Here is a 10,366-nt window from a genome sequence, read left to right as displayed (position 1 = left end):
AGAGGAGATACTGTATGTTTTCAGTTGTTGTTTGAATGCTACCAGTGATTAACCTGTCCAAATAGGATTGGGATGATTGTTCCACCAATGAGATGGAGTAATTAATGATAAATTGGCAAAAATTACTGATTACAGATTGTTTTTCAATTTAAAAGCATACAGCATGTACACAATAGGCTAATAGCATTGTGTTAAATGAATTGCATTGGTATGTAGTGGTTAAAGACACATAACATGTATTGAAAGAGTACAAGAGTAAAATATATGTGCTCACTAAGCTGCCAATAAGTTGAGATTTAATGCCTCAATGTATTTCAGGAAGGAAAAAGAAATTTCGCAAATTGTTGTTTTCATAATTTACAAGAATGACACTTCTGCTAATAAATTACAAGACTTTTTTGCACCAGGAAATATTTTTTTTTACCTTTTATACACCCTGCTAGTCTAGCAAGATTATTCAAACTGCTTTCCTTGTATCTGCCGCTTACACGAACTCACGTTTGCGTTAGTCAACCTGATTGACTTGCGGAAAAATGGGACTAATAGTAATTTCCATTAATGAGCACTTAGTATGTGCTTTAATTAGAAGTGACTTGCATTTGAAGGGCGAGGTCATAATATGTGTTAATGAGAAGATCTTGTGAAGTGAATTCCAGAGTCACATGGCAGATGCTGTTAGTGTTGAACATTTAGTTTTGATTAAACCGAATAAGAAAAGTCCAATCCAGTGCTGGCATTCAGTACCACAGCTCTCCGTTCAGCTGTTTTGCACCACAGAGGCCAAATATAATAATGATGCCAATCCTGTGAGCACTGAAGTATTAAATACATGCTGCTGCTTCAGGAAATACATGGGGGAAAAGTGGGGGGAAATACCAGAGTCACATCAAAGCTTTGCTGTAAATGAACAGTCAAAGAGGAAATCACTTTGGTTTAATGTAAATTTTGGTTTCTGTTTTTGAGCTATTAAAATGCTATAAACATTGTATTGTTGAATTTTGTGTGTATGCCTTGATATCTTAAGGTACTAATATAATATATAAATAGTTTATTTTATGTAAGTTAAATGTATTTAAATTCTTTATCAGTAATTAATTAATTTGTTTTTGTGCCAATATAATTTATTTTTATTTTTTATTCAATAGGAATTGATTAAACATGCAAACATGCAATCTAAAACGAAGCATGTAAAACTTTAATTTTCACTTAATCTTATTTATACAGTTAGTCATAATTATTAGCCCCCCTTTGATTTATTTTTATTTTTTTAATTATTTCCCAAATTATGTTTAACAGAGCAAGGAAATTTTCACAGTATGTTTGATAATATTTTCTTCTTCTAAAGAAAGTCTTATTTGATTTATTTCGACTAGAATAAAAGCAGTTTTTAATTTTTTGAAAATCATTTTAAGGTCAAAATTATTAGCCCCTTTAAGCTGTATATTTTTCGATAGTCTACAGAATAAACCATCGTTATACAATAACTTGCCTAATTACCTTAACCTGCCTAGTTAAGCTAATTAACCTAGTTAAACCTTTAAATGTCACTTTAAGCTGTATAGAAGTGTCTTGAAAAATATCTAGTCAAATATTATGTACTGTCATGGCAAAGATAAAATGAATCAGTTATTAGAAATGAGTTATTAAAACTATTATGTGTGGAAATGTGTTGGAAAAAAATCTTCTCTTTGTTAGAAATTGGGGGAAAAAATAAACGGGGCTAATAATTCTGACTTCAACTGTAAATGTTTTACCTATACCCTCATTGAACCTTTCAAAAAACTGATGAAGCTTTTTTTTTCACTATAAATAACCTCAAAACTTATATTGGTTGTTCAAACTACTTATTTAAAATGAGCTGAAACAACAGTTCTTGAGGGTTTTTTTGCGACAACTGAAAATGTTACACGTTAAGTTAATTCCTTCATGTTGTCCCAACACAGATTGTGTGGAACCCAGCATGTTTTACAGTGTATAGAATGTAAAAGTTGTAATATCACTGAAAATAATGAATATGAATAATTTATTTAAACATTACCATCAGTGTCTGTTTGTCTGAACTAAAGTCTGAATGATATGAACCACTGTGCTGTTTTACACCTCAGAGCTCTGAAGTGATGGAAAAAGCCAACTCACCCAGCCTTTAAATACACCATGGAACACATTTCAAGCATTCCTTACATTTTCCTTGTTGTTGTTTTTTAGTTAGTTTTTGTTTTTAATTATAACAACATCTCATAATGGTTTTATTAACTGATACCAGCCATTATATAAATCTTAAATCATTAATAAAACGCAAAAGTCCATGAACTGCTTATCTGTGAACATTATATAAAGTTAACGAATCAATGTTTTTATAAACCATTACGCATGTGGAGTATATTGAGTCTAACTGACCCGATGCCAGCGTATGGGAGATAATAAAGTAAGACTCTGGGATTACAAAGAGCTGATAAAACTGAGAAAGCAATTGCGACACACAGGTTTGGATCTGCACTTTGGCTCTGCTGAAACACTGCAGTATCTGCGGGTGTGTGTTGTGACTGTTAGTCGCCTGTACCACCCTTTTCGTGGTCACTGTCTGCCCACTCATGACACTGGGCAACTCTGACAGCATGAACACAATTAAAGCATTTACCGTAATTCACGACATGTATTAAAATGCTTGTTTATTTACGCTGTGATCTAATATATAACCGTTATTTAATTATGAAATAGTCTATAAAAACATCTATGAAATATTTATGTCTGAGAGAAATCATCGCTGACATCATTATGGATGATGCGGCATACAGTCTAAAGTATCCGGATAACACTAGCATTCTGCCACACCTGCCAATGACTAGTGACCTGAAAAAAAAAAAAGAAATACTGGCCGTAAATATACATTTATTTATTTTCCATGGAAGTGTGACGAGGAAACGACACATTTTGGAAATGTATTTTTAATGCTATTATTATTGTTGTTATTATTGTGTTGTTATTGCTTTTGTTATTTAATCTTTATATTGAACAAATCAAGAAATAAATAAAAAAATTGTATTATTATTTTTTTTAATCATTATTATTACTATATTGTTTTGTTGCTTTAATTTACAAATGCTTTGTATTTGTTTATTTTTATAGTATTTAATTGAAATATCATTTATAATAATAATAATAATAAAAATAATAATAATATACTGACATTATTGTTTTTTTATAATTATTTGTTTGCTTGTTGATGCTTTTGTTATTTAATCTTTAAATTAAACAAATAAAGAAATCAATTAAAATGGCATTATTTATTATTATTGTTATTATTATATTGTTTTGTTGCTTTAAATTATAGTATGTCATATCTATTTGTGTATTTATTTTATAATATTTAATTGTAATATTACTTTTTGACATTTGGCTTAATAATAATCATTTACTGACAATATTGTTTTTTATTATAATTTGTTTGTTGTTGCTTTTTCTTTTGTCAACAAATTAAGAAATCAATAAAATAATGATGTAATATAAAAACTACAGGATTTATTTAATTGTGTTGTTGTTTTTATTATTATTATTATTATTATTATTATTATATTGTTTTGTTGTTTTTGTTATTTAATCTTTATGTTGTAGTATTTAATATTATGTTTTTGTTTATTTATTTTTCATAGTATTTAATTGTGATGTTATTTGCCTTCTGACTATATAATAACTATATAACTAATAATAATAATGATAATGATGCTATACAGACAATATTGTTATTTTTTATAGTTATTTGTTTGCTTATTTGTTTGCTTTTGTTATGTAATCTTTAAATTGAACAAATCAATAAATCAATAAAAAATGTTCAATATTAACTACAGCATTTATTTAATTGTAATATTATTTCAAATTTGATTCAGTAATAATAATAATAATAATAATAATACTTATTATTATTATTTTCATTATTATCATAGTTTTGTTGCTTTTGTTGTTTAATCTTTAAATTGTGGTATTACTTATGTATATATATATATATTTATTTTTTATAGTATTTAATTTTATTATTCGACATTTGGCTTAATAATAATAATAATAGTAATAATAATAATATACTGACAATATTGTTAATTTTATTATTACTTGTTTTATGCATTTAATCTTTAGTCAACATATTAAGAAATCATAAAATAATAATGTTATATACTGACTACAGTATTTATTTAATTGTAATGTTATTATTTGACATTTTATTAAATAATAATTATATTATTATTATTATTATTATTATTATTATTATAGTAATATAATATTATACTGACATTATTATTATTATTATTATTATTATTATTATTATTATTATTATTATTACTAGTTTATTTGTTTGTTGTTGTTTTTTTTTTTTTTTGTTATTTAATCTTCAAATTGAACAAATAAAAAAAATCTTAGTACTGGTAAATTGCAACTCCAGTATTTATTATAATAATAATTATTATTATTGAACAATAAATCAATCAATAAATATCTCTATAGTACTATACTGAATTGTACATCTTTTATTGCAAAACTGAGATGCCCCGAATCACTATAAATACTGTAACATGAGCTCCTCATGTGAGAACATCCACACAGTGCTGCATATTACATTACATTTTTACATAATTTCAACACAGCATTGGTATTTGACAATCGTACTAAACCATATTAACTTCACATTCACAAGTGCTGTTTTTTTTATCACATTTAACCTCTTGATGTGTGTAGAATTGTGTGTGTGTGTGTGTGTGTGTGTGTGTCTGTGTGTGTGTAGGCCTTTATTCCACCTTCATAGCTTTCATTCTTCTTCTAAAATGTTCAGGACATAAGAATCACAGAGGCCTGGTTTCAGTTTCCCCAGAAAAACAGGGTTTGCATCATTTCTGTGCATATCTCGTTTTGTCCACAGCGACTTTGTCATCCTGGAACACAAAAGTTTTTAACCAAACAGAGCAAACAGAGAAGGAAAAGCTTGAACATCTTGATGTAGCATTAAAAATATTTTCTCTAGAATCGTGAATTGCTTTTCCCAGGTAGTTTCAGTTTACACAATAGGTTCTTATTCAGCTTCCTTGAATCGTTTTTGGTACAAAACCAAAAGTTTCACCTCAATTGTGTTAGCCTGGAGTGACTTCTGGTTTGAGGTCCATGGGAGGTGGATGTGGTGGGCTGGATCCCCAAATCTTCACAGTATCCCCCTACAGAGGGACCACACAGGGCCCATGTCTACTTCAGCTTAACATGGCACAGATGTCTATGAACGAGAAACTTCACAATGTTGAGCAGCAACTGGACCAGTGGTTAAACCTGGAGTGATTGATACTTAAAGGGGCAGTTCACAGAAAATTACACAGAAAATTCTTCCTCTTGTTAAATACAAAATATGATATTTATTATTTTGTAAGAAGAGGAAGAATTTGAATGAAGTTTTGAACAAGTAGCTAGTTTCGAGCATAATGTGAAGAGAATCTTTTTTTTTTACAGAAGAGTTTGTAAAAACATAAACAATTTCAAATGCAAATTAGGTGCGAAAAAGTCCCTTACAGGCAAGTGATTTCACTCAGCGGACATCTTTGAAACGCTCCTCGGGCATTCTGTCTGAATGTGGAAACATCAAATTCTCCAAAACTGCTTGCCAAGCTTACGAATACATTATATGTGGAATCACCAATAAAATTAAACAACAACTGTTCCATAAGTTTCATTTCTAAATGTCTGAATCAAAATCTTGATATATTTAGGTTGCCCGAGTTAATTCGCATGCACATTCGATAGGAACGAGATCACACCAACCTCATTTATCTCTGTTCCACACATTATCAGCCTCTGAATAATGCTTCATCAGATCACGCTGCTCTTTTATAGTAATCCACAACTTACTGCTGATGGTGAATCTCCTCCAGAAATGACAGCGACTCCTTGTTTACAAGTTTGTGGGTGTTTGAGTAGTTGCTGTCATGTGATGTGCGTTTGATGGGACGGACTGTATCTTGTTCATTTCATACAGATTACAAAATAAGAAAACTTTTGTTTTCAAGTGCACTTGGTTCATTTAAAAGTACAGATTTCAAGCTTTATGTGGATATATTTCTTCTGTCTGTGAAGCAAGTATTCGCTGAGATTCCAGTGCGTTTGTTGACCACTAAACTGTCATAAAAGCACACGTCGGGTCAGAGCTTTTCCCCCAGAGAAATGTCAGTCTATATCGATCGATGATTGGCTCCTGTACTAGTAGGCGGGGCTTCATTCGCCATATTGACCGTTACACTTTTCCCCATTCAATACACATCTTCTGTATTCTATAAACGGTGTCTCATTTCAGAGGCTGCATCCTTTCAAATCCTTTCGAAAAATTCGAATACTCCTTCAAATGCAACCTCAAAATTCTCCCTTCATTTCCCAGGTAATGAAGGACACAACCGGTGGATCCTTCGCAGCCTCGAACATCCCGAGATTCACTGTGCGATTATAACGGCAGGACCTTTTTTAAAAGAAAACTCTGGATTAATTGTATGAATTAGGTTTACTTTACTTGGAGATCTAAACACATGCTAAGAAACAAAAGAGTATGACATGTCTTATGACATGTTTATGTGTATCAGTATCGATCTAAGGAAATGTATTTTCAGCTTTTCTAAACCTTGTTTTGCCTTTAGATCGCTTAAAATGTTTTAAAATCACTTGGAAAAAAGTCATTACAAATTTTATTACGGCTTATTTACGGCGGCTGTTATGGTTGCTAGGTGATGAGATTTGTCCTCTGTAGGGTAGATCGTCTCATTTCAAAATGCTCGGTGCGGCCTTTGTGGACTTCAAATGATTCTCCTTTGAAGTCTGCATCCTTCGGAGGATGCAGCCTCTGAAATAAGACACAGCTATAGTCTTTGGTGCATTTCCATTAAGTTGTTAGAGCAGGGGTCCATTCTTTGTACATGGACTACTCAGTTAGCTGGATTTGGTTATTGATGATTTGACATGATCCAGGATCATTTCGTTCTTCAAAACTCATTCAAGAGTTGTTGTTATAGCAACAGTTCTGGTAGCTCAAACCTGCACGGGAGCAGGCTTATTTTAAATAAACAGGATTAGATTGGGTCTTTTCAAGCAAAGGTAATACTGAAAGTATGTACCGAATGCTAATATTTTCTTACAGTATTAGGTATATACCCCCTGAAAATTAGAAAAATAATTGTAAAAAAAAAATTATATATATTATATATATATTATATTATATATATTGATGCTTCGCAAAAGTTGCAGACACCTTTACCGATATCAAAATGCTTTTTTGATGCAAAATTAATTTAAACAGCCAGTTTTTCCTTATGCCGATTAAGAAACATATATAGGCGACTAAAATAAAGAAAATCTGCTCTAACTGTAAAATAAATAAATAGCTAAATAGCATACTCTTGACACATTAAAGTGTAAAGCTTGCAGACCACAACAAATGTGGAAAGGTATGGCATATCATATCGTACAAACCGTTTACTACGAAATTTTATGTAATTTTGCTCAGATGATGTCATTACACTGCTATGCTGTCAGCCAATTGTTGCATTGCTGATCATGATTGAGGATTGATAGATCTGTACTTCATAACACATGCAGTGATCTCAGGTCAATACATCCAGACATTTTAATCTGATTTGCGAACTTGTTTGAAGAACCAAATTACCCAGAGATCAGTTATCAAGATCTAAAAGATCCAGGATCTGCCAAATCATCTTAGATCATTTAAGGTACAAGGTATGAAGAACAGACCCCAGCTCACTGTAGTATTGGTAACCTAGTAACCAAGAGTAAACAAGGCAAACATAATGGGATTCTGGTGGGTGCAGTGTTGTCTACGTCAGAGTTTATTTGCCAAATGTGATTCCACACTCAAAAAAAAGGTTTAGTTTTTGTTCAAACTACTTATTTAAAATAGCTGAAACAACACAATTTACAACTCAATTGTTTTATGTTCAATCCACTTATGTTTGTAAAAACATTTGTGTTGGTACAACATGAAGGGATTGTGTGGAACCTAGCATTTTCTACAGTGCATATACTATTATACAAATGTTTTAGCAAATCAAATGAATTTTGTGAATCATGCAATACTTCAAAATGTGCTTTTACACAGGGTGATGACCCACCTCCATACCTGGAAAAATACTACGGAATTCAGTGGCCACATTTTTCAAAATAATGTTTGTGGATTTTGAATAACTGATGACAGATTTTTTATTTTTGGATGAATTATGTGTTTAAGTCCAAACTAGGACCCATGGGCCAAAGTTGTCCCATGGTAACCTTTGATTTGGCCCACCATCCCATCAGAATGCCTTTAACAGAAATTGTCAATTTTAGTTTAACATAACCTTCTTTTTATTTGTTTTATTGCTCAGTTACAAAAAAACTAAACAAACAGAAACTAAATGATTAAATTAAATCTATCTGTAAATGAATCAGATTTTTAAAAATGTAAATACTGTCATTCGACAAACAGAAGACAATGCAGAAAAAATGAGCAAATCAAGCCAAGAACAGATGCTCCACTAATCTCCATTCTGTTATTTGAGGATTGTTTTTGTTTTTAATATAATAAGTTCATTATAAATCAGTAAACAAATATAATGCATTAGTTAATATATAGCAATGTTCGCTAGTTATAGTTTTTTAAAAATTATTATATAAATCTCTCTCTAATGTTTGTCATCTTTTTACATATTTATTTTTGTGTTGTCATTTGTCACTTTACAGTATGTACACTCTGTAGCCAAAACAAATTCCTTGTGTGTGTAAGCACACTTGGCAATAAAAATGATTCTGAATAAGGAAACAACCCAAAGAAACTTTAACATAATACAGTTTGGTATACTCACCTTCAGCCCACCACCCTCAATCAAGTTTGGTTTTTGGCCCTTCATAAGTAAAAGTTTGGGCGCCGCTAGTTTGAGTGGATGTTCTCAGTGTCTTAAAACAGACTTTACTTCATCAACAGTTAATAAAGAATGTGTATAATAATCATAGTTTCAAATGCATTTTATCCATGCATCAAGCATAACTTTAATGTTTTTTTTGGTAATACCACACCATACAATACCTACACATGCCAACTACAATCATTTCTATTATATGCCTTTGGAATGCTCAATAATGCTCAATTCTTGTGAAGCCTGAATGAACTCTGAGTATGTAAGATGTTTCTATTAAGTTCCTTTATGAAAATATGTCATAAAAGTTTGTAATGACATCCGGAAGAGTAACTAATGATTTGTGTGTCCTTTGCTTTTAGGTATGAACTGAATGGAATGTATTATTTTTAGATAGCTAGAATGTAGTGTTATTCCTGTTGCTATATTTAAATGCTTTCACTTTTGAGTATTGGGCTTAAGTACGTATTTAGATGTAATTTCATAATTACTCATATTCAAAATAGCTATGATTAAACTTAATGTGTCAATGCCAGTAGTTCATTAATATTTACTTAAAATGTAATAACGCAACAGTTAAAAATCATACTGTAGTCTACTATAAGTGTACAACAAATCTGTTATGCATACTCATGCAAGTATACTCTCCTATAGCCTTTATTTATTTACAATAATATACAATAAGGCAACATTAGATTAACAACTTTCACCTACATTTACAGAACAGATCAAATCAATGAGATAAAAATACAAACAAGAAAAAGGTATTTCACTCCGAATAAAATCTTCGTTTATCAACAAATAAGGCTGATTTTGATTTGATATATTTATTTTTGAACAGAAATATCCTACATAAAAATTCTTTAACTAAATAAACATTTCAACATGGTCGAAAATGGAGTGGGATGAAGCACAAGTTTATTATTTTCTCACCCCATTACCACACACATCATTCGTCTATTACTTCAACTTATTTCTTCTTTTACTTATCTCTTCTTTTTACAAGAGACATATGAGCTTTGCATGAGGTGTATTTCATCCTTTTGGCATTTTTGACATATATGTTTGATTCCATTTGTACATTTACATTTTTATAACATAGACCCAAAAAATACATAGTACTGCATGCAGCCATCTTGTTTATACACTATTGCTACAGTTTTTACCCATTTTGATGTCACATTATTTATTTTTCGGTTTCCAAATAATTTTATGATCTAATACAACACCAAGAAACTTCATTGCATATACATTATCAATTTTTTAACCTATATTATATCTACTTTTTAATTTCCCAAAAAACATAACTTTTGTTTTATTATATTTAATGACAATTTGTTTACGTCAAACCACAATTTCATTGTATTAATTTCTGTTTTAATCTATTCCATAAGTTTTGGTAAATTATCCCCAGAACAAAACATACTTGTATCATCTGCAAATAA

The sequence above is a fragment of the Danio aesculapii genome, chromosome 21 (assembly GCF_903798145.1).
Source record: "Danio aesculapii chromosome 21, fDanAes4.1, whole genome shotgun sequence".
In the NCBI taxonomy this organism is placed as follows: domain Eukaryota; kingdom Metazoa; phylum Chordata; class Actinopteri; order Cypriniformes; family Danionidae; genus Danio; species Danio aesculapii.
The sequence above is the reverse complement of the archived record's forward strand: the minus strand, read 5'-3'. Positions refer to the sequence as shown.